Below are 26,504 nucleotides of genomic sequence, written 5' to 3'. Positions count from 1 at the left end.
CTTTGCCTCTGGAAAAAGAAATACGTTTCTGTAAATCTGAAATATTTTATCTGATTGGTTGTTTGTTTTTTATCCCCCAGCAAGCCTGGGTGGTTGGTCGCTTTAGCTGAAGGACTGAGACTCTGGTGTTTGGGACTGATTCACTGAGTCAAATGTTCTTGACAAACTCTTTGGGGTAGTGTCAGGCCAATTTACAATCAATTGCTACAGACAGTAAGAAGCAGCTGCTTCCCATCCTCTTCCTTTCATTCACCGTTCAAGACAATTTTGGCTAAAGCAGGAAAAATTGTAGGATGCCCATTAACATGCATTACTTTATTTAGCATCTGTATTTTACTCCTCTTTTATTTGTTTCTAAACTCATCTTCATCTGCTGAGCCAAGAACAAATGTAAAAAGTACAAAATCTGGTAAGGCAGCAATGACTGGCAAGTGACTGAAGGGGACAAGAGAAAGAATTTGTTTCACAGATTTTCATCTCATCACTGACATCAGACAAACCCTCCATGACTCTCCATGCACCACTTAGAAGAAAAATATTTTGAAACCATGTTTCTAAAAATTATTTTAATTTTCCATTGTGTCTAAAACAGTGACAGTCAATGTTCAATTCAGTTGCCTTCACTTAGGTGTGTAGTGACATCTGGGATGCCCTGGACCTGCTTGGCTCCAGAAGGGCATGGTTATCCCCACAGGTCTTCCCAGCCCCATGCAGGTGACTTGGGTGTCCTGCGCCATCTCAAAACCTGTAATAGAGTGACTGCTGGGCAACTGAATTGAATGCTGAGAGATTTGTACCTAGGGACAGAACCTGACCACCTGTTGAGAATGCAGTATGAATGTAATGTTCAGACACTTAACATTATTTAATCTGAAAATAAAGTGAACAACAATTATTTTTTAATTTATAGTTCACATTTTTTTTAAACTTAAGATGAGATTTAGGCATAGTTTTTGATGACTTTGATGGCTTGTTGGATGACTTCTCCTTGCCCTGTCTTCCCCATGTTTCCAGCCAACAGCTGATGCTAGAGTCAGCTGCTAGATGTTTTCCTGATGTTGGAAGATTTGGTGTGATGCTGGTGCTGCTCAGGAGCATTCTGCCCCAGAGACTATTAAACCGAATTGTTGCGTTCAGCTGAAGGTGTCCTGTGGGCTATAAAGCCTGCTGTGTCAATGTGTTCCTCTGCATAAAAAAGCATGGTCTCCTGCAGGTCTTTCTCTGGGACAGTGGTCATCAGCACCTCCCTGGTGGATGTGGTGAATTTCCTGAATAAAATCACCCTGCTGTTCCCCCATCCTTCACCATTTCTGAATTAACTGTGCTGATCGGGATGTTAGGAAGGATCTGACTGTGTCCTAGAAAAAACCATATGAAGGTTACTTTTACTTGCACAGTAAATAGGAAGTGAAAAGATTAAAAAATTGGTCCTCTTTCTGTCACAAGCATCTGAAGTTTAAGCATCATTTCTTCTGAGTTTGTACATTCTGCAAAGCTAAGGCAGGATTTTAAAAGAAGGTCCCAAGCCCTCATCATGAACCAAACACTCTTCCTCTTTCTGTCTGATGAGAAGGTGAATTTGCTCATTCTTCCACAATGATCTTATGTATGGAGAAGCAAAACAAAACAAAACAACAACAAAACAAAAGACCACCTGTGAATTACTCAAGGCCTTCACCTTTCTTGTGGCTGCTAAAATGCTGCTCCAAATCTATATTTTACACAGAATGAGATTATTTTCCAAAGAACATGTCAATACTGCCCTATGGCACTTGAAATTGTTAGCATTCTTTCCAAAGAAGTCTAGATCTATGAATGATTTCTTGTAATAACACACAGAAATAGCTACATCTCTTTTGAAGCTAACAAGGAGCCCCCCAAACTGCAGAGTGAATCCCACTCCAAAGTATTCGAATAACAAATGTCCCATTTTCAGCTGGAGCCCAAGATATACATACACTATGTTGCCTATTTTCTAGACCACACATTTTTATCACTGATCAAAGCTTAGTATCTAGGTTTATTTTAGTCTTTCACAGAAACAGGATGAAAGCTCTAGATCATTACTTCTTTCTGCTTTTATTTACTGGAAAATATTTCATAACACTTTTAGAGATTAAGGTTTGGTAACACTTTATTTTAGCTGTCTTATTATTTTAATTTATATGGTGTTCTCAGTACTAACAGAGATCATAACAAATACCTTTGGAGCTGAAGTGGGTGGTATATGCACACTAATGGAGAGCCAGCTATAGATATTTCTATTACTTTCCTGTTTAAACTTTTACACTGATTTTGAAGGCTCAAATAAATGAATCTGGAGATGTTTATATTTTTGGTGATCAGTCAAACTGGCCATGGAAAAATGGCAGTGTAAGAAAATTTAACAAAGGCTGAAATGGGAGGAACATGAGGTCTAGCTGTAAATAAAATATTGATAGGATGGTGATTCTTCAGCTATCTTGAGAAATACAGGTCATGTATATTTATTGGATGACTTGTCATTTTCTTTGCTTTCCATGTTCTTTTTGTAGGCTAGCAATGCAGCTGTATCTGAGCCTGTATAGTAAGTGTGCAGTAGGAAGAATGAACTCAGCACAGTGTGATGTTTAGAACAGTTGTACACTCTGTTTTTTTTTTTTTGTTTGTTTTGTTTTTTTGTTTTTGTTTTTGTTTTTAAATTATAATTTTATTATTTTATTTTTATTTTTAAGAAGGCTGTGGGAATGAGATGTTCAATTTTCAAGGAATTTCAACTATATTTGTCATAAGCAAAATGCCTGAGCTGTGAGCAGGTCTTCAAGAGCTTTAAAAGCCTCCCGTTTTGCTGAGAACATATCCTATCAACAGGAACGGTTCAACAGGCAGGAGGAAAAAAAGAAAGGCAAATGTTCTTATTTAAAGGAGAAAGACATGTGGAGGAAACCTACCCAGAGGATAAAAACAGAAGGAGTTCTGAATCTTTGACCTAAAAGAAGGAGAAAAAAAAATGAGGGGAAAAAAAAAAGCTAAAAATATCACAGGAATCCTTGTTTAAGCAACCTAAGGTCTATTACATAACTGTAAATCCTGGCAATGAGAAGTGTGCAGGCACAAAATACTCCTCCAGCACTGCAAGCCATCTGAGTTTAAAGAGTATTCTATTTCCATTTATGTCCAGGTGTAGTAGTGTTATCCCTGACACCAGAAACTGAGATTAAATAGGAGTATACCGCATTGACTTGGACTTCTGTGGGTGAAAGGTAGTTAACAGAAACAGAGGGAATTTCTCTAGAAATCATTAATTCCTATAATTGTTCCTACTAAACATTCCTAAGGGAAACTTTATCCTCGGTATATTTTGCAAAATGTGATGTTCTAGAGATTGATATCTTTTCTGGGACAGTGAATATGGTATATGGTAAGTGGATTGCTGGAAGGTGATTGAAGTAACCTGAGATGTCCCTGCATGATGGGACACTCTGGGAGACAAAAGCTCTAGTGAAGTAGACAGCATTACATCAGATTAAAGATGTTTTTGGTTTTTTTTTAGAGATGTTTTCTTTAGAGAAGTTTTTTAATGCTTTTGCAGGTTTCTGGAGGAAATTATTCAATGCAGGAGAGTGAAGACTATCTGTGAAAGCCACTGAAAGTTGTCTGCTCTCTTTCTTCCCAGCTCTTGGGGAGAGCAGAACTGTCCTGTTCTGCCAGAAATGTTCTCCTGAGGTTTCCAGTTCTTTAAAACATTAATTTCATGCTGTAGAGTGGCAGATGCATGAGATAAGAGACTGTCTCTGCCCTAAGGCCCAGTTGGCAAGATTTGAAATTGTCCCTCCCTCCCGTACAGATCTCTCTTCACTCAAGATCAGTCTGGATGTGAGCATCATTTTTTCCTGTCCTCATCACGAGGTGTAAAGGCCTGCAGGATCAATTAAGCCAATCTGACCCAGCTGGTTCTCTGCCACTGTGGTGGCCAGAGGTATTTTGGTGTCTCCTGTTACCTTTGTTGCATGTCTCTTAATTAAGTTGATTTCAATCCTTAATATATTCAAAACTTCAGTGAAAAGTGCTATACAAGTAGTCAGACTAACTGATAGAACAGTTACTTGTAGTCCGAAGTTGCATAAAATTTTATGAGTTTTTAAAGATTAACTGAGGGATAAGCAGCACAGTTCGTCCTCCCTGAGACCTCACCCGCTCTGCAGAAAAGGACAGATAACAATCAGGCATAACTCAGCATCATGTAAGACAGGGAGTTCACTGTGGATTAAAACTTAATCCTTTTAATAGAAGCTTTAAGTCCCTATCTCAAACTTTAAGTTGTAAGTAAGAAGTTTTTAGTTTTCATTGAATAACTTTTCCTCTTAGCCATGGGGTAGTCAAGTCTATCCCAAGGTGGTAAAAACAGACAAAAAAAAAAAACAAAAAACACATCAACAACAAAAAAAGGGAGCTCCTCATCCATATTTAGGCAGCTAATAAGTGTCCTTGCTCGGAGCTGTGCTGCACACTTGAAGATGTGCCCAGTAGTGTAGGACCCACAACAGATGCTGATGATTATTGACATTCACTTTTAGCCAAACACGAGCCACCCAGCTGACAGCTGCACCGGTAATTTGCTGGTAGCTTCAGAGAGGTCGAGGAGCTGTACAGAATTTAGTAACCACCCCTTCTCTTGGTATGGCACACAGCCAGGGGAAGTTGTAGAGTCCAATATGCAATCATCATAGAGAGAGCAGTAGGATCACAGAATCAAAACGGATGATTAAAGGCTCAAGCAGACAATTTAGTTAGGTCGTATTTATGCATTAGAGGAGCTGACAACTGTAGGGGGACTAATTATGGGACTTCTGGTCACAGCATCCTTTAGGAAAACTAAGATTTCTCTTGGGAAAGGAATCAAAAACCCAATGAAATATTCAGTGCTGCATCTCCTAATGTTTGCTGTCTGGAAACAAAATTTCACAATGTTTTGATGGACACCTAAATTGCTATGCCTTAAGTAAATATTAAGTGGGACAAATAAAGGGATTTAGAGCCACTGTAAGCTTAACCAGCCAAACTTAGAGCGTCAGATGAAATTATTTCTCTGTTGCACACAGGTGCTCAATTCAAGACTTTTCTCAGTTGCCTCTGAGAATTTTTATGTTGCACAGTACATATTTACCTTCTGCTGTCCAAAGTGTGGACTTCCCATACCTCGTGTCCTGAATCAGTTCCATAGACAAATTTTTGGACCTGTGATGACTCAGACTCCAATAAATTTTATTTACAGACATTCTCAGCAGAGAACTGGAGTCCATAGTGTGCTACAAGGAGAAACATTTTTTAGAACACCTTACAAACTTTGGTTGGGACTGATACACCACAGTATGTTTTATATATACAGATATACATCTTCTTAGCTGTAAATTCAGTTATCTAGGCAAAGATAAAATACTTTTCCTTTATTTCAAAGGTGATCTGAGTTTTGATGCTTTGTTAATGGGTGGCATATAATACCAGACCAATGCAAGACTACCTTTTTTTCACTCAGGGAAAAAGACTACCTTTTCTTCACTAGAAAAATTCCAATGCTAGCTCCATTTACAATGCTACCACAATGCACAGTGTGATCTTTTCACTCCTTTGAGAAATAATTTAATGGGTTCAGCTTCGTAAGAATCATGATGCCATTTCCAGTCATTTATGTAGCTACCTAGAAACTAATTATATCATACCTCAAAAATGGAGAGGTTACTTGGCTAAAGTGGCAAGGTTTGGTAATGTAGTAGGTAACTAGACAGAGTGACTGCAATGCACTAGAAATTTAGGAATTTTGAATTGCTTTGGAAAGGACAATGAGAAGTAAATAATTCTGATTAAAAAAAAAAATGTGAGCAAGTAATATTTGATGAAAGCTGGTAGAAGCATAGCATGGGTAGGAGCTACAGACCTGTTTTTTCTCAACCTTCAAAGTCGCTACTTGGAAAACTGCAGAGGTGACATGTGAAGGTTTTATATATGCACTATGGCATACATGTAGCAAACAGGTTGTATTTTTATCATTAAAAGATAAATGGTTTAAATAATCCCTTTGGCAATCAAGTACTGTACTAATGAAGTCATAGATGAAAGAAAAACATGAAAATGTCTGCAGCCAGTGGAATGGGCCAAACCCACTGCTTTAGAAAGAGCATGTGAATAGATATTTCTTGACACTTCAGTTCTCTTATCTCTATTCTGGGAAATACATCTACTGATGTACTGGGAGCACTACTTTCTGGTGTTTATATTAGCAGGTAAGTACATTTTATTCCAGTCATGCATTCCAAGATACAGTATTAGAGTCGTTCATACTAATCTTATGTTTAGAGGCAGAATTTTCTTTATCCTGCCTAGAGTGTTCTCATACTGAGACTCAGAATCATGATAATAATAAAAAACAAACAAATAAACAACAAAAAAAAAACCACAACCTACTTGTTAGGCCAAAATAGACATAATGGAAGAGAAGGAACAGCAAACAGCCTTAGGAACAGATGCATGTGGCTGCTTAACAGAGTAACCCCAGTTAATAGTTTGTGTTATGGTTTGTGAAGTGCTTTAGAATCCTTAAATACTTGAATAATGGCAAATTGCCATTAAACACAGTTATGACAAAGCTAACAAGTTGCCTTCATAAAACATTATGAAATGGATAGCTTAGTTTCCGTGGCTAGAAGAGGCTTAAATAATAGAGGCAGAGGGCATGTAGTTCAGAGGAGAGGAATTTCTTGGCTTTTTTTCTGCATCTGAATTGAAGATTTGAGCATTTCCTTTATTCAGAGTATTGGCAGGTGTGTAGTGCCTTTTGTTGCTCTGCATGACCTAAATAATGCTGGGCATTGCTTTTGCATGGCTGGCTCTAATGCACAAACACTCAAGTGTACAAAAGTTTTCATGAAAGGGCTAAAATATAACCTGACACTTGTACAACAAAAACTGCAATGCCTGTAGTCCTCAGTGGGAACATACCACTAAAACTTCAGCAAACTAATCAACCAAGAGCAGCGTTATTGAAAAAAATGAATCTGCTTGCTGGGTCTTGCCAGTCATGTTGACAGAGGAGAGAGGCAGGAGCAGTTTGTCTTTGAGAGAGAATGAAAATAAAAGTGACTGTTGGATTTGTTTGCACATGTTGTTAGCAGAACAACTTAGCAGTAAAAAGTACTTAGCAGGAAAAAAAATGCTTTTCATGTCTATTTTATCATTTATTAGTGTTTTTATATAGAAAACCTCTTAAGCTTCATAAGATAACACTAATGAATTAAAATAAATACGTGCAAGTTTCACAGTTTGTTCTCGTCCAATGTATATTTTTGCTTTCTGATGAGAAAACAGTGTAATTCTCCCTGAGAGCTGCAGACGTGGTCACTTCATACAGCTGACAGTGTTTGTTATACAATATGAAGAATCGCTGTGCTACTACATGAATGTGATGAACTTCCCCAGCACTGAAGTGTGTTCTAGTGTGGTGATTATCAGAAGTTTTATTTTGTGGGCTTGACTGTATCAATTTTCTCTTTTGCCCTTCCTTCTTTCACTACCTCTCCCTATCCCATCCTCTTCTGCTTGGTCTGGACTTTGGAAGGCGGTTCATCTTGCTAATGTTCTCGTGTTTGGGAGTCATTGTGCACCATACTGCTGGGCACACCAAAATCATAGGTCCTTGTGACTACCGAGGGAGAAACTCAAAGGTAGTGAAATTTTGGTATTTTGGTGCAAACCGACCTAGGAGAAAGGGAAAGCATCCACAGGCAGACAAATGAATTTGTGAAAAATATTCTGGGTGCAAATACTAAAGAAATAAGGTTAAAAGAGAAAGGAAAAGGAAAGACTACATTGAAAAATAAAATAATCAGGCTTGGAATCTACAGAAGGATCCATCTACCTGCTTAAGTAATCAATTTTCTCCTGCACTGAGACTTCTCATGAACATAAATAAAATATGTAAATTCTCTATATAGTCAATAGAGAGAGAAAGATGATGCTAAGGTTTGATGACAGAAGGAGACCCCATGTTGCCTATGGAAGGCATCTGCATCCTTTCCCTGTGCTGTCAGCCTGAGCCTCCTTGGGGCCCACCCACCACACTGTTCTGGGACTGCTTTAGGTTTGTTGTGGTGCTCAAAGCAGTGAGGGTACTGAGTTACAGCCCACCTAAACAAAAGTCTCACCCTTTTTTTCCTCAAAAGGTCACGTTAAACTGACCACTTTATGCTGATGATTTTTTATGCTGATGATTTAGGTGATAACAATACTGTTATCACCTAAAATACTATACAACATATATCATCACATGCTTAAGAGAAGAAACTAATTTCTCACTGTTAAAGTTTTTAAAACATACCTTTATGCTTCACCCTTCTTAACATTACACCTGTAAAACTCAACAGGTATACTGATGTGAAACGAACACCTCCGAGTTTTAAAAAATACCTTAGTTAGGAAGCTGAAATTCTCATGTAGCCACCTGTGTGTAGACACACTATTTCTGCTAACACAGACAGAGCTAAAGCTAGCAAAGGCTGCAGAGACAAGATGCAATGATATAGGGATATATATTATTTAAAAATTGCATGGTTGTTATTTCAGTGGGGATACACCACAACTAATACTGGCTTGATCTAGTAAATACTAGCAAACACTCTTTGTAGAGTGAAAGTGTTAGCAGCATTTGACTTCATTTCTCATGGTGCTTGTAATTCTCCTTTCAAAGAAGGAACAAAGAAAAAAGCAAGCAAAGTCTTATGAAAAAAAGGTATGAAAGAAAGATAATCTGTTTTATGCTATTAAATAAGTTCCTGCAAACCCATGAGCTCAATTCTTGTTCAGCTTTCAAATAGATGTTATCTTCTTTAAAAATGATCATATCCCAAATGCAGTAATTTTAAGTGCACATTCACTGTGTAGTCCAACACTTCTTGGGTTTAAAATCACATGTTATTACAAGCCAGAACAACTGCATCTTGACACAACATGTGGATATTCTTTGGAATGGGAACAGAATAACAGATATCCTTGGTCCCAGATGAACCGCAAGGATGAAAAGTAATTTTCCTCTTCTCTCTTTCCGCTTTTCCTTATCATATGTGTGAATGCATATCTAATTTTCCCATGCAACAAAGCACTTCTTCCACAGAACAGGTCACAATCTTCATCTATCTTCTGACCTAGTGATTTAGGGCTCTATGGAAGAAGTGGGTTCAGATGTCCTGTCAGAGAAGTGTTCCTTCACCTCCCACCCTGCAGTATGGAAACTCCTTCCCCACAGCTGAGTATGGCACGAGTCCAGCTGGGTTGGGGTTTTTACAGCAGGACTTCCAGATCAGACCTCAGGAGGGATCTGGGATATTTTCAAGGCTTTGTGATCAGCCTAATTGCTCAGCACTTGAGACATATTGTTCTGGGCATGGACAAAGCACATATGGGCTTTCTGGCCATGCAGGTTTTGGAAACTAGGGAATTTAGTTCCAAAAATTTCCTTGGTTAGAACTAGGAAACTTAAGGGTTATGTTGCCTCAAAGGGGATGTGGCATCTGAACTGAGACATAGACGTATTCCGTTTTAGCAAGGGGACTGGTCCTTTATATAGACCTGTCTGAGAGGCTTCTGTATGGCATTTAAATTTAAATTGTGTGTAGGGCTTGCAAATAACAGTAAGTCCCTCCTGAAAATGCCCTGCCACACTGCCTCTGGCACAGGTGAAGTGAGCCACACCGTGAAATAATTTGGTTGAGCTGTATACACGGAGAGAAGCCAGGTCTTCTTCTCTTTCTCTCTCTTACCCTATTTTGCCTCTGCTCTCTCATTTTGTCATTCATGACTGATAAATCTGGCAGACAGGGAAGAAACTGAATTTTTGTTATTATCAGCTTGAAAGAATATAAACTTTCGCAATTCTCTTGTGTAAATGCTGTGCAGCTGTTTGACGGTCTGACTGTCAAGGACCAAAAAGATATTTTAAAGCTTGGACTTTTGCAAACAATGTACTTCTGATTGCTTTTCAGTCAGCTCAGAGGCAGACTGGTTGTGGAGATGGGCTGACTCTGCCATTCAGGCTGCTTTAAACAGAGAAGCAATGATCAGAGCAAAATGGAAGCCAGTGTTCAGTGAAAAACCCAAGTGCAAGGAGAGGATGCAGAAGCACCTCAAGGTTTACCTCCATGCTGTGGGATGCTAGAAAGCAAGTAGGACAATGGAGTAACACTTTTCAGAGTCTGTACTTTGGTAGTTTAGTCGTTCTATAGGGTTGGAGACTTCTAAATTCATATATAACAGATAAATGTTGTTGAAGCCTTTTTTATATAAAATATGGTGACACTGTGAAAAGAGATGAATGGGGAAGAAAATCAGGTACTCCAGTCTGGAATAGCAAGGGAGAGAAAAGTCACACCTCACTGGGATAAGAAACACATCTTAAATAGGTTTATCAGGCTTTAATATGGAGTTAGAGGAACTTCAGGAAATGATCCTGGATGAAATTACCCAGATCCTTTTTCATCCTTCATGAATACGCTGGTAGGCTTTGCTACCCTTGTGTTTCCTAGCTGGTACTCCGGGGCTTTCCCTGTCCTAAGACTGAGCCAGGTAGGCAGCCCTTGCCTGATTCCCACCCAAACAATCTGAAGAGTCCAATTCATGTTTCTGCAAGGAACCTTTCTCTCAGATCATAGAGCAATTGTCTGCTTTCCCACTCGTACTGCTGATCTCAGCATCAGCTGAAGAGTTTTTGGAGTGCTAGAGAAAGTGCTGATAAGCAAATGGGGGCATGTTGATGTGAGTAGAGAGAATGACATTTGTTTTAAGAGGATATGATTTGTTTAAGTGGATTTACCTCTTGAGGTCATCTGTCAGATTTTAAAAATACCATTTGCAAATTCTTCAAATGATACTTTTAAAGCATAAATACTGTTGCACTGAGTTTATGACCACTGTGCTGGGAATTAAACAAGCCCTTTGATTTCCATCAGTTTGGCTGGCCTGATCTTTCTCTAAACCCTTTCCCTGACACAGAGAGAAATGCTGAAATTCTTACATTAAAAATTAAACAAAAATCCTATTATATTTTATTTATTTTGAATTGGAGGTGAGAGGATGGGGACTATTGCATATTACGGTTCATGCTTCCAGTGTCAGAAAAATTATGTCACTTTTCAGCAAAGCAGAATTCTTTGGCTTCAAAATGCCAGTTGTAATTAGACCTTTCCTTTTAAAAGAAATTCCCAGTGTGTGTGTAGGCAAGATCAGCTGCTTTCTTTGTGTGAATTCTCAGATTGCAGAGCCACTTTCCCTCTGTCTGATTTCCTTTGAAAAGGCCTATTTCTTTAGACTGAATTCATCCATTTCCATTGTAAATGTGGTACAAAACATAATTACTTTATAAGAGCTGGAAACTTGGAATGGCTATATTTAGAAGGCAGAAGCCTTAGGATCATTGTCAGCTTGTGAAAGGTTATGACTATGTTACTGTGATGTCAGACAAACACAAAGGAATATTGTCATGTACTTTAAAAAACAACTGTGAATCTAATCCTGCATTACGGTAGCACTCGTGGGTCCCAAATTAAATCAGTAAAAGTGGCTTAATATTTTCCTCTTCATTTTCAAAAGTTAGAAAGATACTTAAAAGGTTTCTATCTATCAGTTCTCAGTTGTGGAGCATAATCTGATGCAGATGAGGTAAAAAGAGTTTTTTGTTTGTTGGTTTGAATTAGCAGGAATGGCAAGAAAAGATGATAGAAATAGCAGTGGGGACTCTTGAAAGAGAAGAAAGAAGAGAAATCAGAGGGCGGTCTGAGGGACTAGAGGCACAGGGGAAAACACAGGCACAGCAGTGAGAAGAAAATTGGGGATGCAGCCTGAGAGGTGGAATATAATTAGAGGCAAAGAATTAGGGACTTTCGTAAGCTGTCACAACAGATAGAAAAGCATTAAAATATTTGGAAAAGGGGGGAGAAAAATGTAAATCAAAATGGGAAGGAGGTAAATCAGAGGGGTAATGGGGGGATCCTGCAGAGAGCAAACAGTTTTGTCAGTGGAAGGGACCTGAGCCTGCTGGCAGAAAAGCTGCAAAGGTGAGAGCAGCTGCATGGGAGCCAGAATAAAAGGAGGAATGCTGGGAGCTGAATACAGAGCTGAGCGATGGCTGGCGTGGGCTTGGCAAGAAAAAATAATGTCAGACCTTTCAAACTTCCTTCTGCAGCTCTGTGAATGAGTGAGAAGCAGAAGATTCCCTGTCTGTGCCTGTAATAATGCTTTTGACAATGCTTTATAGAACATTTTCACAAGCATGCTTTGAAAATAAGTTTCTAAATAGAACTTCGATAGGCTGAGGTGTAAAACAGTCTGAGAATAAGTACTCTGCACTGATAATCAAGGGAGATGCTTCAGAGCCTGTCCTTGTTAGCTGTGGAAGGATGGAAAGCAAGAATACTAATTAAACATACAGAGGATGTGAAGCTGTGAGGAGCTACCAGGAGGTTATGTAATATGATCTGAATTATGGAAGAAGAAAGGAGAGAAAAAAACATCGTAGGAAAAAAAAAAGCCCCCAAATTAGGACACGTTTTAATGAGAATAAATCCTGGTGCACACATTTTAGGTAGGTATAATGAGCTACCATGCAGGAAAGACCAGATCTAGAGATCTAGAGATTCGGCCGGTTTTCTTCTCTCCTTTTCTTCAAATTGACTTTTACTCCTTGATTTTTCCCAGCACTGATTGAGCATGATGGTTTCACCATCCACTGATGTGACCTGATATCACCGTCTTCCCCTTACAGTACTAGAGGTAGAAGGTCTAAAAGTCAGTTTCAACCATTTTCTCTTGCAAAATTCACTTCCTCTGGAAAACAAGGCAATGAAAGAATCATTAGAAATCCCAGAAGCAAAGTCAGAATTGTGAAGCATCACTAAGCATACTCTTATGAACATGCATTTAATAGTCTAAGTTTTTTGGTAAATCAATCTGACAGCTTTACTCAGCAGTGCAGTTTTTCTGAAAAGTTGAGTTACAGTTTTTGAGTCTTTGTTTCTATGTAAAAGCTCAATTGTTCTAATGATCAGAAGATACCTTACCCTCTTTCACCTAACAGAGATTAGCAATGCCCCTCTAACACCTCTTCAAGTCCTGCTGATGTGGGTTGAAAAAATGTGTTTGCCTGGTGGCAGTTTAACTGAAATTCATGTGTAAGGAACTCTCCAAGGACAAGATTTCTCTTTAGATGCTATCCTTCCGCAGCAAATCTCTGTGCCTAGAGGCCCTGAGAAGCACTGCAGATTCCTCCCAAGGCAGCTCAGTCCCCAGGATTTCTCATCTTGCTGCCAAGATAAAGTTTGACTGGGATTGAAAATGACCTCATGCCAGTAACCTCATGCAGTCTTGACAAGGTTTTATATGCCAACCTGAATGGGGATCCAGGTGCCAGAGCCAGATCCCATCCTGATAGGTATTTGCATTGAAGAACAACAAAATCAAATCATTTTAAACCACCGAAAATCATAAAGTTCTGCACATAACAAACCCATGCACATAACATCCCTCTGCAGTGCTTTTGCCATCTCTAGAAATCATTTTTCTGAAATTTAATACCTAATCCTTTAAGCGTGAATCTTAATTATTGTACCCTATGCCCAGAGGACAATTGTCTCCAAAGTCCATCCACTGCCTGCTGCTTGTCTTTAACCTACAAGCTTTGCCTTGGGCTCCTGGGAAGTTTCTGAACATTTTCCTATAGGCCAATGAACGGTGTAAGTAAATTAGTATTTCCCTGACAGTTGGTTATACCACCAAAAACAACAACAAAATCAATAAAATAAAATAAAATAAAATAAAATAAAATAAAATAAAATAAAATAAAATAAAATAAGAAGAAGAAACCAATAATTAAGTGGCTTGGGTTTTTATGCAAGCTTTTGGCATTTGTCTCTGGAAGAGACAGGAGAGTATGTCTATGAACCACTACTCTTAGTTGATAGATATTATTAGCTCTTATGTATCCTTTTCTCCATGAATGGAACCAGGGAACAAAGACTGAAATACAAAACAAACAAACAAACAAACAAAACACAGGGAATAAAGCACTTGACACTGACAGGACACCTTCCTACTGACAGTTCTGCAAAACCACTGATATGTGTTGTATTTTTTTTTCTTTTCTTTTTTTTTTTTTTTTATCTTGAATGTTGACAGACAGGTCTAGTTATCTTTTAAATAAAACTTAAAAATAGATGTGTTAATGTATACACTCAGAAATGCAAATTTCATTAGGAAAATGGAAGTATGAATTCTTCAAATAATCTACTTATTTATTTGTAAAAACTTTTGCATGCTGTGTTCCCCTTAATGACTGCTAAAGAAGTTTTTTGTTTGTTTGTTTGTTTGTTTTTAAGCAAAAACAGTAGGGGAAGGTGGATGAGCTCCCATATGTAGATTGCACATTCCTCATATGGGCAATTTACAGTTTACAAAGAAGAGTGCAAAAAGCACCACTGGGTACAGATGCATGTGTATTAAATCCAAATTCTATGTTAACAAAATGACTATTTAAAGCCCTTTATTTCTGCTGGGCTTTTACCGAGCAAAAAGCAGTTGACAACTGTGGACAAAAGCCCTGAGTGCTTTGTGTTTGTCTAACTGCCTCTTTAGTGGATGTATTAGGAAATCAGAAGCACAAGAAAAATTCAAGTTGCTTCAGGCTTTTGTGTTGAAAATTCTTTAACCAGAGACCTTATCCGACCTTCACAACACATGCATCTTTCATTAACCTGATAATAATACTGTCAGGTTTGTTTTAGGACAAAGAAACAATAAGAGGAAGGACTTAAGAGCAAGTAACTCATTAAGACTCATCCCTTATTAGACCCCTCATCTCCACAGGCAACATTTGACAGGTTCTGTAGTGACTCATCCCCAATATTTTCACAATTGTGAAGAGATATTCTCTGCTTAACTTTATTTTAGCATCTGTATAGATTACTTTTTTCTTCTGATTGTTCTTTATTTTCTCATAGTCCATTATCTTTATTAGTTAAACTTAAAATAATTGCTTTATTGATATCATATGTAGGGGTAAGTCAATAGTACCAACAGCTGAATTCCAGGTTACTGTTGAAGTCTGTAAGTGAAATGGATGTGATTGAAAAATCTGTAGTGAATAACCCCTTTCCTATTTATTCTTTGGGAATTCACTTGTCATTCATAAGAGTCACAGATGGCTCTTGGACTAGAATCAATGGTCTAAATAAGATGTGTTGGAAAGAAAAATTAATAGGTAAAAGAAAAGCACTTCACTAAACAAATTAATTGTGCATTAGCGATGAAATCTGTTTTTTTTTTTCAGCTCCTGCAGAAAAAAATAAGCCTCTTAATTTGGATGATGATCTCCAGGTTATGATGAACCAAGAATCTAGAAATGTTAGTTCATTTTTCCCCTGTATGAATGAGAGTTGGAGGAGTGAACAGATGCTGACCTCTACTCCTCCCTCCATTGTCAGGAGACATTTTTAACCAAATATCTTTAATGTTACAGGTGAGAGGTGGAAAGTTCATAGTCAGCCTTGAGAAAGACAAGTACTAAGACAATAGTAAATTACATATGATACTGGACTATGAATAATATTGTATGATACAGATGTTATGCACTACATATAAACTGAAAAGTTCTCTTGTTTGATCTAAAGAACTTACATTGTTTTTCATCATACAAATGAATGAAAGTATGGAAAACAAGAGTTTTCCGTTATGAATGAATGGTTTTCCATACATTGTTCCAACCTATTTTTTTCCATAGGTAGGTGTGAACAAAAGCCTTATAATTAGTGGATTTTAAAGGGAAACCTTAAAGCTTTTAGAAAAACTACAAATCAAGAAGGGATGTTACTGCAGTTTTTGTCTTCTTCAGGTTCATTCCTGAGAATTTGCAGCTGTTGAGGTGTTTTGTCATTTGAGCTCTAGTTTTTACATGTGGATATTCCCTGCCTGAAAAGGCAGGGAAATGTGAGGATTATGTTCAGATCTGTGGAATGGTCCCAGTGTAAGAAAAAAAGTAAAAGAACTGGGGCTAGTCAGTACGGAAAAACATTTCTAAAAAAGCATATGAAATCAGGAAGGGCATGTAGATAAATAGGAAATTGGTTTTTAGTTGCATTAATGCCCCTTAATTCATGTACTATGAGATGACAGATTCAGCATGTACAAAGAAGTGCTGTGGATTTTTTTTTCTACATAATATGACTCTGTCACAAAGCTACAAATGCCTAAAGAGCAAAAATCAGTGAGACAAACGTCTCAAATGCAAGCCATGCCTTTTGATGGCACAGAAAAATCTGAGTCAACAAGTTCCAAAACTGCAACATGTTTTGAAGGCAGGAGAGCACAACACTAGAGCATGCACTTTATGCCTGCCCCTGTTCCCATAGTCATTCCTTGGCATGTGCTGTCAATAGCAATTGGCCTCAAGGTGCTGAGCTAGATGAGTCATGGAGGCATTATAGAATCATAGAATATCATAAGGATATCATGAGGATATCAAGTCCAACTCCTGGCACCACACAGGTCTAACCAAAAATTCTCATGTTCTTACTGTGTGCATTGTGTGACATATAATTTACATCTGCATCCTAAGATGTATGAATCCAGACTATAGATACCTTCTGTTCTGAAGTTGGTAAGGCATGTCTGGAGCATACACAGATTTCCAGAGAAAAACCTCAAATCTCAGCAAACTGTAGAGCCCAAAGAAGTGGAGTCTCTGCCCCATAAGGGTGACAGGCAGTTCCCTCTGTCCCCTTTCCTTTCTCCTTTCCTTTCAAGTTGATTTCAAGACTTTAGAAGGATCACAGAGACTGAAGAAGTAAACTATTTTCTGAGCCATTACTGGAGCTTTGCAGTAAATCACATTCTCCATGACAGAACTTTTAATGTCAGGATTTATTAACTTGGAGGTCTTTTACGTGACACACAGATCATCCAGTGTCAGGAGCTCTTGAAGAAGGTCATTAGTTGTAAATAATAAGTTATTTTATTGAGATGCCACAAAAAACACCTCAGTTAAAGTATGTTTTAAGTTAATTAACATTTAAAATCTAAAATAGAATAAAGTATCCAGCTTCTCATGCAGGCCGTGTGGGAATGGCAACAAAGGCAGCTGTCTGAGCTCTGGACCAGAGGAAGAGAACATGAACATCCACAGCATTGCTCTGTACCATCCTGTGGCAATTTCCAAACCAGCACCGGCTGAGGCTGAGAAGAAAGGCATCCAGCATTCGCCTCTCTCAGTGTGACTGCCTTTCACATGGGGCCTTGAAAGGAACAGGAAGGCTGTGTTCCAAAGCAGAGCCCTTCCTACAAGGCAGATGGCTAGAGGGATCACATGCAATTGTATTGTCCCTGTTGGTTGCTTAGTTCTGTGCCTAGAGCAAGTTAGTTTCAAGGAAAAAAAAAAAAAAAAAAAAAGAAAAAAATATAGAAAGAAAGTGACCTGGTGGTTACCTGTCTTGGGGCTTCTCTCAGCCTCCTGGCAGCTACCAGCTACTAGAGCATGTAGCACTATATTCTGTGATATAGTCCTGGTTATAATAGAGCTGTATTCTTCTTGAAAACCATTATTTACCATAATTTAAAACACAATTGAAAGTCCAACAAAAACATTTCTGTAGAATGAAGATAAACAAGCAATCTCCTTTTTCAAGGCTGCATCTTAAACTTTTTGTCCATCTATTTTCTCTTTAAACAGCTGCATGTGGCCTGAAGGAAACCCTGCTCATCTGGGGTGGCTGCACCTGTGGCGGAGAAAGCAAAGCACCTCCAGGACAAGCTGGGCTGGGGGCTGCAGTGCTGAAACCAGAGACTGCCTCTCTGCTTTGTGAGATGAGGGCAGAGAGCAGACAGAGAGTAGAGAGATGCTGCCAAATGGTGAGGAGCATCCCACATAGCCAAGGCAGTCTCCATCACCACCTCACAGCTCTTAGAGACAGCCTCGTTGGGGTGCTTTGGTGAGAAGCATGCTGGTGTAAATGAAGGACTACACATACTTCCTCAGCTAGTTTTTTAGAACCATCTTGTATCAGGATGTTGGTACCTGAGGGTGGGTCATCCCATGCACGTGCAGAGATGCCTTGGGGCTGGCTCCCTTTAATGCCATGCCTCTCCTGAGGCAGCAGCCCTGATGCAGCCCTCTCCTCCTGGAACCCCATCCAGATATCCTTGGTGTGGGGATGGGCTCACAGGTGCTCCTGGGAGGGAAGAGGGGGCTGCTGCAGCTTTGCAGATGCCTCTTTGTTTTTTAGGATTAACAGAGTCGAAAAATAGTATAACAGATCATGAAAACCATTACAGGAATATTAATCTTTTTCCTCTCTATCACAGATGTAATCATGTAAAGTGCCATCTATCTAGATTAAATTAACCAAAAAAAAACCCTGTGCTTTTAAAATGCAGCAATTTCCCCAGTTGCTATATCCTGAAATCAACTCCTTCAGATAGGGCGGGCACTTAACATTGGGAGCTGTGTTACCTCTCCTCACAGCAAACTCCTCCAAGTTCTGCTTTCTTCTAGGAGGGTTCCCAGCACAACAGATGATTTCTTTGTGTGCTTCACACAGGTTTGAATCATGGTAAAAACAGCAAAATGGTCAGATTACACTTACCAGGTGGTTTATAATGTATGTCTTTTGCTACTCTGTGGGATTGCATTTTGCTTTTTTTGTGCTCATAAGGGAAAGAGTGGAAAAGAAAAAGGGAAGTTGTGATTTCTTTGGAGGTTTTTGTCATTTTTTTTTCCCCCCCAAAAAATAAAGTTAATAGTGTTATCATTAGGTGGCATTTGGCAGGGGTACTGTACAAACCTTGTTTCAGAAGTTAGATGATTGAACAATTTACAGCATCCTTACCATGGGTCCAAGATGCTGAATTCCTCGTGCAAGGTGCCACATTGGACAGCTCATGATTGCAGGGATTTCTTGGCAGCGCCTCTCAGAAATAACCCCTCTCATACTTCCAGTCCCTCATCTCCTGCTACACAAATGCTCTTGGAAAGTAACTCCAGCAGCCTGCTACAGTTGTGATACAGCATTATGTATGGCGCTCTGGGTTTTGACAGCAGAAAAGATCTCCTTTAACAGAAACCAGACGTGCCAGTATCAGTCCACAGATGTAACACAAATATGATTATCTGAGGATTCCCACAGTACTGAAAAGTGACTGCTTCCCATGCTACCCCAGAAAAGACTTCCTTACTTTCCATGCTGACAAAATCCTGGAAACCAACGCCTACTCTGCTGAGATGAGCAACCAAATGAATTTGCTCTGATAATTAAGTTATACAGCAACTCCTAAGCATGATCTTGTGCCTAGTGTAAAATTTATGGGCTTGTTACATCTCTTGTAAACTCAAATATTCCATATAAAATATATGCTAATTTATACTTCTATTTATTAAAGTCATGCTCATCTTTTTAGATAATGAAAGTTTAAGACCAGCTATTTAATTTAGCCTTGGAGGAAGTTTTTTGTGGATCAGACAGGAATATTCAACCTCCTTGTAAAGGGTTTTCCATGTGGGTATTTGTATAATTTTACTGAAAAAGTACGTATTTTTCAGGATTCTCTAAACCAAAGGCGTGTGTGACTTAAGGAAGCATTTCTGACTGCAGTGGGGTTGTGACCACTTACCATGGCAAGGGGCTGGTCCTCAGTCCCCAGGCTGGAGTCAGAATCCTTGTGAAGACTCCAGCAGAGGCAGTTTAGTAATGGGGGGGGGTGAGAATAATGTTGGGCATAGCTCCTATAGTTACAGCCTGCATCCTGATCTAAGGGACACTCCATTTTCTCTTTTTCAGGATGCATATTTTTGTGATGCTATCAGAACAGCGGATAAGCCACACCTCTTTTACCTGCTGGAAAACAAGCCACAAGAAATAGATATCACCTCTATGCAAACTTGCACCAGGTTTTCTGTTGTAATTCTTAAAGGAAGCCAAATCTTCATTGCCAGACTTATTTCTGCACAGCTGACAAATGAAAATAGAATGCAAGGAAACCACAATCTGTATGATATCTGCTTTTTATCAACCTCTCTTTCCTTTAACTCCTTTTCTGAATGGGAAACAGCAGAATGGAAATCAAATGTAAAAGAAAATACATAAATGCAACATGGGAAAAATATCTTTTACAAATATTTAGAATAGTGTTTATTTTATGGCTTCAATTCTTGGTAAAAATAGCCCCCAAAACTGAGTGCATGTGGAAAAAATGCAAACTGTGCTCTGTGTCTTCAAAATATAATTGTGTTAATGCCACATACAAAGTCAAAGCAGCACACTTTGATGGGAAAAAAAAAAAAAAAAAAAAAAAAAAGGATTTCCTGGTGGAAATAGAATGGGTAGCACAAGCCTAAAACAGAGTAAATGCTTTCAAGTCAGGTCCCATTTTCACACAGTCCTGATACCACAACAGGTTCAACAGTTGCCTATCATATTTGCCTACTGATACTGTTTTCACAATTGCAGATTGCTTGCCACTTCTGCAAACACCAGGTTAACGTATTTTGTGAAATCTGCCCTAGATGCTCCATCAAGGCCTCCATGAAGAGGCAAGCACCCACTTAGCTAGTTTCAGTCTCTCAGGACATGGGGGGATGCGCTGCATGTTCAGCCTCTGGCTGTAATGAGAGCAGTGGTTGTCTGTCACTCCGGTAGGAAATACCCTTTTTCTCTTTGGTTGACATAATTCTGAATGCACAAAGAAGTCCTCAGAAATGAAAAAAGCTATCTTCAAATCCATTTGCAAAATAAATGCATCTGTGTATAGTGGGGAGGGGGTGCCCTCAGGAGGGTGGGCTCTCCCCAGCACATCCTGCTTGCTTGTCCTAAGATATGCAACAATTGACACACAAAACATTTTCAAAACATGCCACTGCTTACTGAAATATTGGTTATGTTCTGTTTAATCCTTTCAGCATTCTTTTTTTGGCCTTTCTTTTTTTCCTTTGCTGCCTTTCCATGGAAACATAACACAGCCTATTGTTTTGTTTAATTTTTGTCATTTGCTTTTCTTCTATTGACCTCCTCTAATATGTGTCTGATTCTATTTTTTTTCAGACAAGCTAATGATTCAGGAAGAGGAAAGACATTTTCAGGGCGGCTCGAATATAAATGATAAACTGTAAGTCACATTTGTTTGCACATGGATAGTATTTGTGGTTTCACACTGTTCCAAAGCAGGGGCTCTGCTTCCAAGATCTGGCTGGGTAGTTGGCCTGTTATTTATCAATGTCCCAAGCAGATGATTTCTGGATGATTTACAGGGCCGTCATCACACTCTTACATGCAGGCCGAACTGATCCTGCTGCTTGTGAAATACTTAAAGTTGTTAGAAATAAATAAATAAGACTAGAAATTTTCATCAAATAAAACTGTTGTTAAATGCCTTTCAATGTTAGCCGTAAATTGTCTGTAATTAAAGCCCAGATTAATTTTCCCAGCCTTCCCATTCTACATGGTTTGCATGCAGCTGCAATCCCAACCTGTCCTCAAATCACAGTGAGGTGATCACTCCAATGATTGTCGACTTCTCAAAGTAAGAAAGGATCTGCAGAGATAATAACATCTTCCAAGGTGTACGGGACATCTTAACTTCATTATTCCAATGGGATTAATCCAGACAGTAGCCTAAACTCCAAAATATTCCAGGAGCCTATTCCTCCTTTAGTTTAGAAACTAGGTTAGCAGAGCCCCAAGGTAGGGATGACACTACCAGGGAAGAGCTTTCTGTATCTCAGGAAGCATCTCCAGGGTTCTCCTCTTTGGTTTATGGAAGTGAATGGCCTAATCTGATGCTGTGCTTGGAAACAGAAATTGATCCTAAAAACCACAGAGCTGTCTGCCTTCTTACTTCACGTGCTTAAAAAATCCAAATTGCATCTCTGTAGTATGGTGGGGAAGTTATCTGTGGTCTATTTAGGAACATTTTATGATTAAAGGATAGGAAATGATTATTTTTACTTCGATCAGTTAAACCGCTCACATTGCACTGCGGTCACAAAGTCTGTGACCTGAGAAAGTTTGCCAAGTTCCATGACACATCTTTCAGTACAACCAAATCATATATAAACCAGTCTTGGGTTACTTTATTTTCCTTTTCTGAGCTGTGGGAAGCTAAAAGAGAATCTGTGAGTGTTATTATTACTGCTACATTTACTTATTTCATTCACTGAGCCTGGGCATCAGCCCTGTGTTAACAAGAGTCAATAAATATTCTTTAAATCCCTTGCCAGGGTTTCTAAGCTGTATTTACTGCTATATTTGCTGTTTATTTATGTGATTAATTTATATAGATATTTCAAAGAGGATTCAATCCTAGAATATGTGGAGAAGTACGTTCAAATATATTTGTTGGTAAAGATGAAGTGGAAACATGGTGGATTATTCAAAAGCAAATAAGCTGCTTTTCTACCAATTTCTTCATGGCTTTTATTGTCTGTAAGTAATGTAGGTGTTATCTGAAGGGAGCATGGTAAAGAAAAAAGGTCTAATTTTACTAAGAGGTGAACTGGCCAAGGTCAGCCATCTGCCCCTGCAGTAGGGGGCTTTTGTCAAGCTGAAAATTGCTCCTTTTAACTATGTCTTTGAATATCTCATATGCAGTCATCAACACAAAACAGAGGAAAAAAAGCCCGTTTTTCTCAATGAAGACAATTCTTTTTGACTCTTGATTACATTTGAAACCTAGTTCTTTCAGTAAATTATTGAATCTAGTTTTTGATAAACAGAAAACTAAAACCAGTAATCTCCTCTTTCTTTACCTAAATATAGCAGTAGCTTAAAAAATGTAGGGAATGAAACTTCATTGTACTTCTTCTGTGATACATCCAGATGGAGGGCTATGTTGATTCAATTTTCAGAAGGACAAGACTCCTAACCAGACCTGCCGCATTTTTTTTTCCTTTCTTGCTCTGTTTTCCAGATGCTATATTCTACCCTGGCAGTATGGCCATTTCCTGTCAGACAAGCACAGCAAAAGGAGGAAAACAAATGCAAAATTTCCTATTGAATGATTCAATTCACCTGGAATAACATTTGAAATAATAAGAGCAGTCTTCCATTAACAAAGTCCTGTGCACACTATTTAAAATGTGTGCTGTGGAATTGCAGCCCTGTCTGCTTGGAAAGGTAAATGAAAACTTTCCAGAAAAAAAATGGTTATCCTGCCTAGAGGGCACTGAATTAAAAAAGAAAAAAGAAAAAAGAAAAAAAAAAAAAAAAAAAGCTCAAGTTAAAATACCCCAGGGACTTATAGCAGTCATATCTAATATCAAAAAGGACTAATTTACAAGTTATTTACCACAAAACAAACAAATGAACAAACAAAAACAGCAATTGTTTCAGTGCCCACTGTTACTGCATTATGCAGTGTCCTGTTTCCCAGGGTCCTGTCAGCTATGTCTAGAGGATGATAAACGTTGATTCTTTCGTAAAGTTGCATTGAATTCTGTGCTTTCCATTTGTTTGAAAATTTCTGAGAAAAAAAATAAATCAGATAAGTTCTGGTATTAAGCTCTTAAAAATAAATGTCCTGAATCAGGTCTCACTGAATATTCTGTTTCTGACTGAAACACTGATTCATGTTAAAAAAAATTGATCATTAAAGAGCACATTATTTGGTCAAATGCTACAAGGTCAAACTGTTATATGTGCTATTACTGCCTGTCTAAAAGGTAGCAAAGAAGGTGAATACGCATTCATTCCTTTTGGTGTTTTTTGTTTGTTTTATTGTTGTCTGTTTATTTTCCTGTAAATGGTCTCAAATAGTCATTTTCATAGGTTTAGTTCAGCCAATACTCCCATTGTAACCACTGCAATAACTGGTTTAATATGGGTATGTATATGGGTGTGTGAGCAACCAAACATACTGAACCATACCTCTTGTATTCCCTACGATTTCCACTTTACTTTTTTAACATAAATAATGGCAAACATGTCCCATGAGGCCTAAAGAAGGGACTCAGCACAGCAAGCCAAATAATGACACATCTTTTTTTTTTTTTTTTTTTTTTTTTTTTTAATGAAAACTGGGCAGTGTTTTTCTGGCCATGAAGTCTGACTGAAATAGATGATATGTTTCTGGATTCACATATAATCTGCTACGACCATGGGGTGCCAACTCGGGCTCTACTCAGAGGCTAATTACAAATGTGTTTGTAAAAAGAAACACCCCCATTAAATACAGGATGACTATAGATAAGAACAATTGAATGAATGAGGCACAACAAACCAAGACTTGCCACCTGCCTCATCTTATTGCTGTAGTTTGGTGTATTCTTATAGTTTTGGGGTCTGCTTTTGCATGGTGGGAAGGTTTCCAGTGCTTGGATCTGGGACTGGGGACTTGAAAATCATCATTTAATCCAGGCCCAATTTTTTCTGGTTCCTTGCTTCAGTGATGGTATATCATGCAAAGGAGCTTAGGTGCAATTCAGGTGTCTATGAGTTTCTGAGAGGTCTACCAAGAAACCACCTAACTCTTGAAATCTTTTGGTTCCTGAAGGCATCCTCAAGTTTTGCCCAGTGGAGCCCTCACATGTAAAAGTGTTTTTGCCACTGGAGAGATAAATGGACTTGTAGGTCTTTCCTTGCTACATGTTGGTCTAATATTTATTCAATTGGCACATAACATCCAAGCACCAGAGGGCTTTTGTAGATAGCTCCCTAGCTGAAATTAATGTGAACTCAGTCCTGACCTGCAGGAATAAGCCATTAATGATTCAAAACAGAATTGGGGCTCAAGCTCAAATTCAAATCCCTTCAATCTCCTGGGCACTATTTTTTCCAAGGGGTTGCAGTGCTGATACACAAGAGAAGAAACAGTAATCACCAAGCAGCATTTCTGAAGGAGGTTAAAATTATCTAAGGTGTGTTTTCTCTTCATAACTGATGTCCTCAGGTTACTGCTACGCTAGGAGGTTCTTCACAGTACCTCCATGTAGCCACTTAAGGACGTTTCCCCAGCTAACCTGGCAGCTCAACTCAGTGTTGGGCTAATTTCTCTGGATTCAAACTGGTTCTCAGCATCCAGGGAACTTAATCAGATTTCAACACCTGTACATGAACAATTAGATCAACAAAAAGTATAACAAGATTATGGTATAGTAATTACACTATAAAAATTACATTTAATCTTAGCTTTTTTTTTTTTTTTTTTTTTTTTTTTCCTGAGCTACTAGATTCACAAGGTTGTTTTCAATTTCAAATAATCATAATTGATTTCCCTCTTTGAAAATTATTGTTTGTCTTTTCTTATCAGAACCAAATTAACCTTTAAATTCTTTGACATTATGCACATTTTTACACCTCTTAAAGCACTGATATTCACATTATTATCCACACCCACTGAATATAATGCTAAATTTGAGAACGTGGAGTTTGTATTTGTGATTAAAAAACATCATCAACAACAACAACAACAACAAAAGGAGAAAAAACATCAAAACAACAACAACAATAAAAACACCAAACCTTTGTAGAATCCTAGAATCCTAGAATGGTTTAAGTTGGAAAGAACCTTTAAGCCCATCCAGTTCCAACCCCCTTGCCATGGGCAGGGACACCTCCCACTAGACCAAGATGCCCAAAGCCCCATTCAGCCTGGCCTTGGGCACTGCCAGGGGTGGGGCAGCCACAGCTCCTCTGGGCAGCCTGTGTCAGTGTACTGATAGTAAACTCTTTACTCATAGTAAAGAGTTTCTTAAAGCTAACCTAAACCTACTCTCTTTCAGTTTAAAGTCTTCACTCCTTGTCCTATCACCACACCTCCCTGACACAGAGTCTCTCCCCAGCTTTTCCTGTAGGCCTCTTTAGGCCCTGTCAGGCCACTGTGAGGTCTCCCCAGAGCCTTCTCTTCTCCAGGTTGAACAACCCCAGCTCCCTCAGCCTTTCTTTGTAGGAGAAGCCTCCAGACACCTGACGATCCTCATGGACCTCCCTTGGACTTGCTACAAGTGCATGTCCTTCTTGTGTTGGGATCCCCAGAGCTGAACACAGCACTCTAGGTTATCATTACTTACCTCCACTTAAGGGCTCAGAAAGGTTACTGTAAGGAAAAATCTAAACAAGTTAAATCTGAAAATGGCATACAGTGTACTAGGGCAACTGTAAACCTACTCTACCATGAAAACATGTAATGGCCCTATTACCATGACAGGAGCATTTTATTATTCTTACTTTTTAGCTTATGTATTTCAGAAGAAGTGGATATTTCCTCTTTGTGAGTTTCCTTCCAGGCAAACATATGGTTATTTTAGTTCTATATTTTTCTGCCTTACATTTGTTGCCTTAATATGTTTCAGTTTCTTTTAAAATTAATTTTATTTAATTTCTTCTTTATAGCAGCCTTCATCTTACAACCACTTCAGTTTATCATCTCTGCTTCATTTGTAGAGGAGAACAGGACACCTCATTGTTTTGAATTCATCTTGTTTTCAAGAGTAAGTCTTGAGAAAAAGTGGA

At 38.6% G+C, this 26,504-nt stretch overlaps 2 long non-coding RNA genes across 2 annotated transcripts; one reads left to right on the top strand and one right to left on the bottom strand.

Moving 5' to 3' along the window:
- Positions 1–289: 289 nt before the first annotated feature.
- On the bottom strand, positions 290–25,648 carry LOC311430937. Its single transcript, XR_014689123.1, has 2 exons — positions 25,515–25,648; positions 290–1,358 (listed from the first exon to the last, which is right to left on the bottom strand). It is a non-coding gene; the product is annotated as an uncharacterized lncRNA (long non-coding RNA).
- LOC311430938 lies at positions 17,741–26,504 on the top strand. Its single transcript, XR_014689124.1, has 6 exons — positions 17,741–17,916; positions 18,560–18,605; positions 19,842–20,050; positions 21,102–21,165; positions 22,966–23,171; positions 26,385–26,504. It is a non-coding gene; the product is annotated as an uncharacterized lncRNA (long non-coding RNA).

The sequence above is a fragment of the Aythya ferina genome (genome assembly GCF_964211825.1).
Source record: "Aythya ferina genome assembly, chromosome: 2".
Taxonomy (NCBI): domain Eukaryota; kingdom Metazoa; phylum Chordata; class Aves; order Anseriformes; family Anatidae; genus Aythya; species Aythya ferina.
The sequence above is the reverse complement of the archived record's forward strand: the minus strand, read 5'-3'. Positions and strand labels throughout refer to the sequence as shown.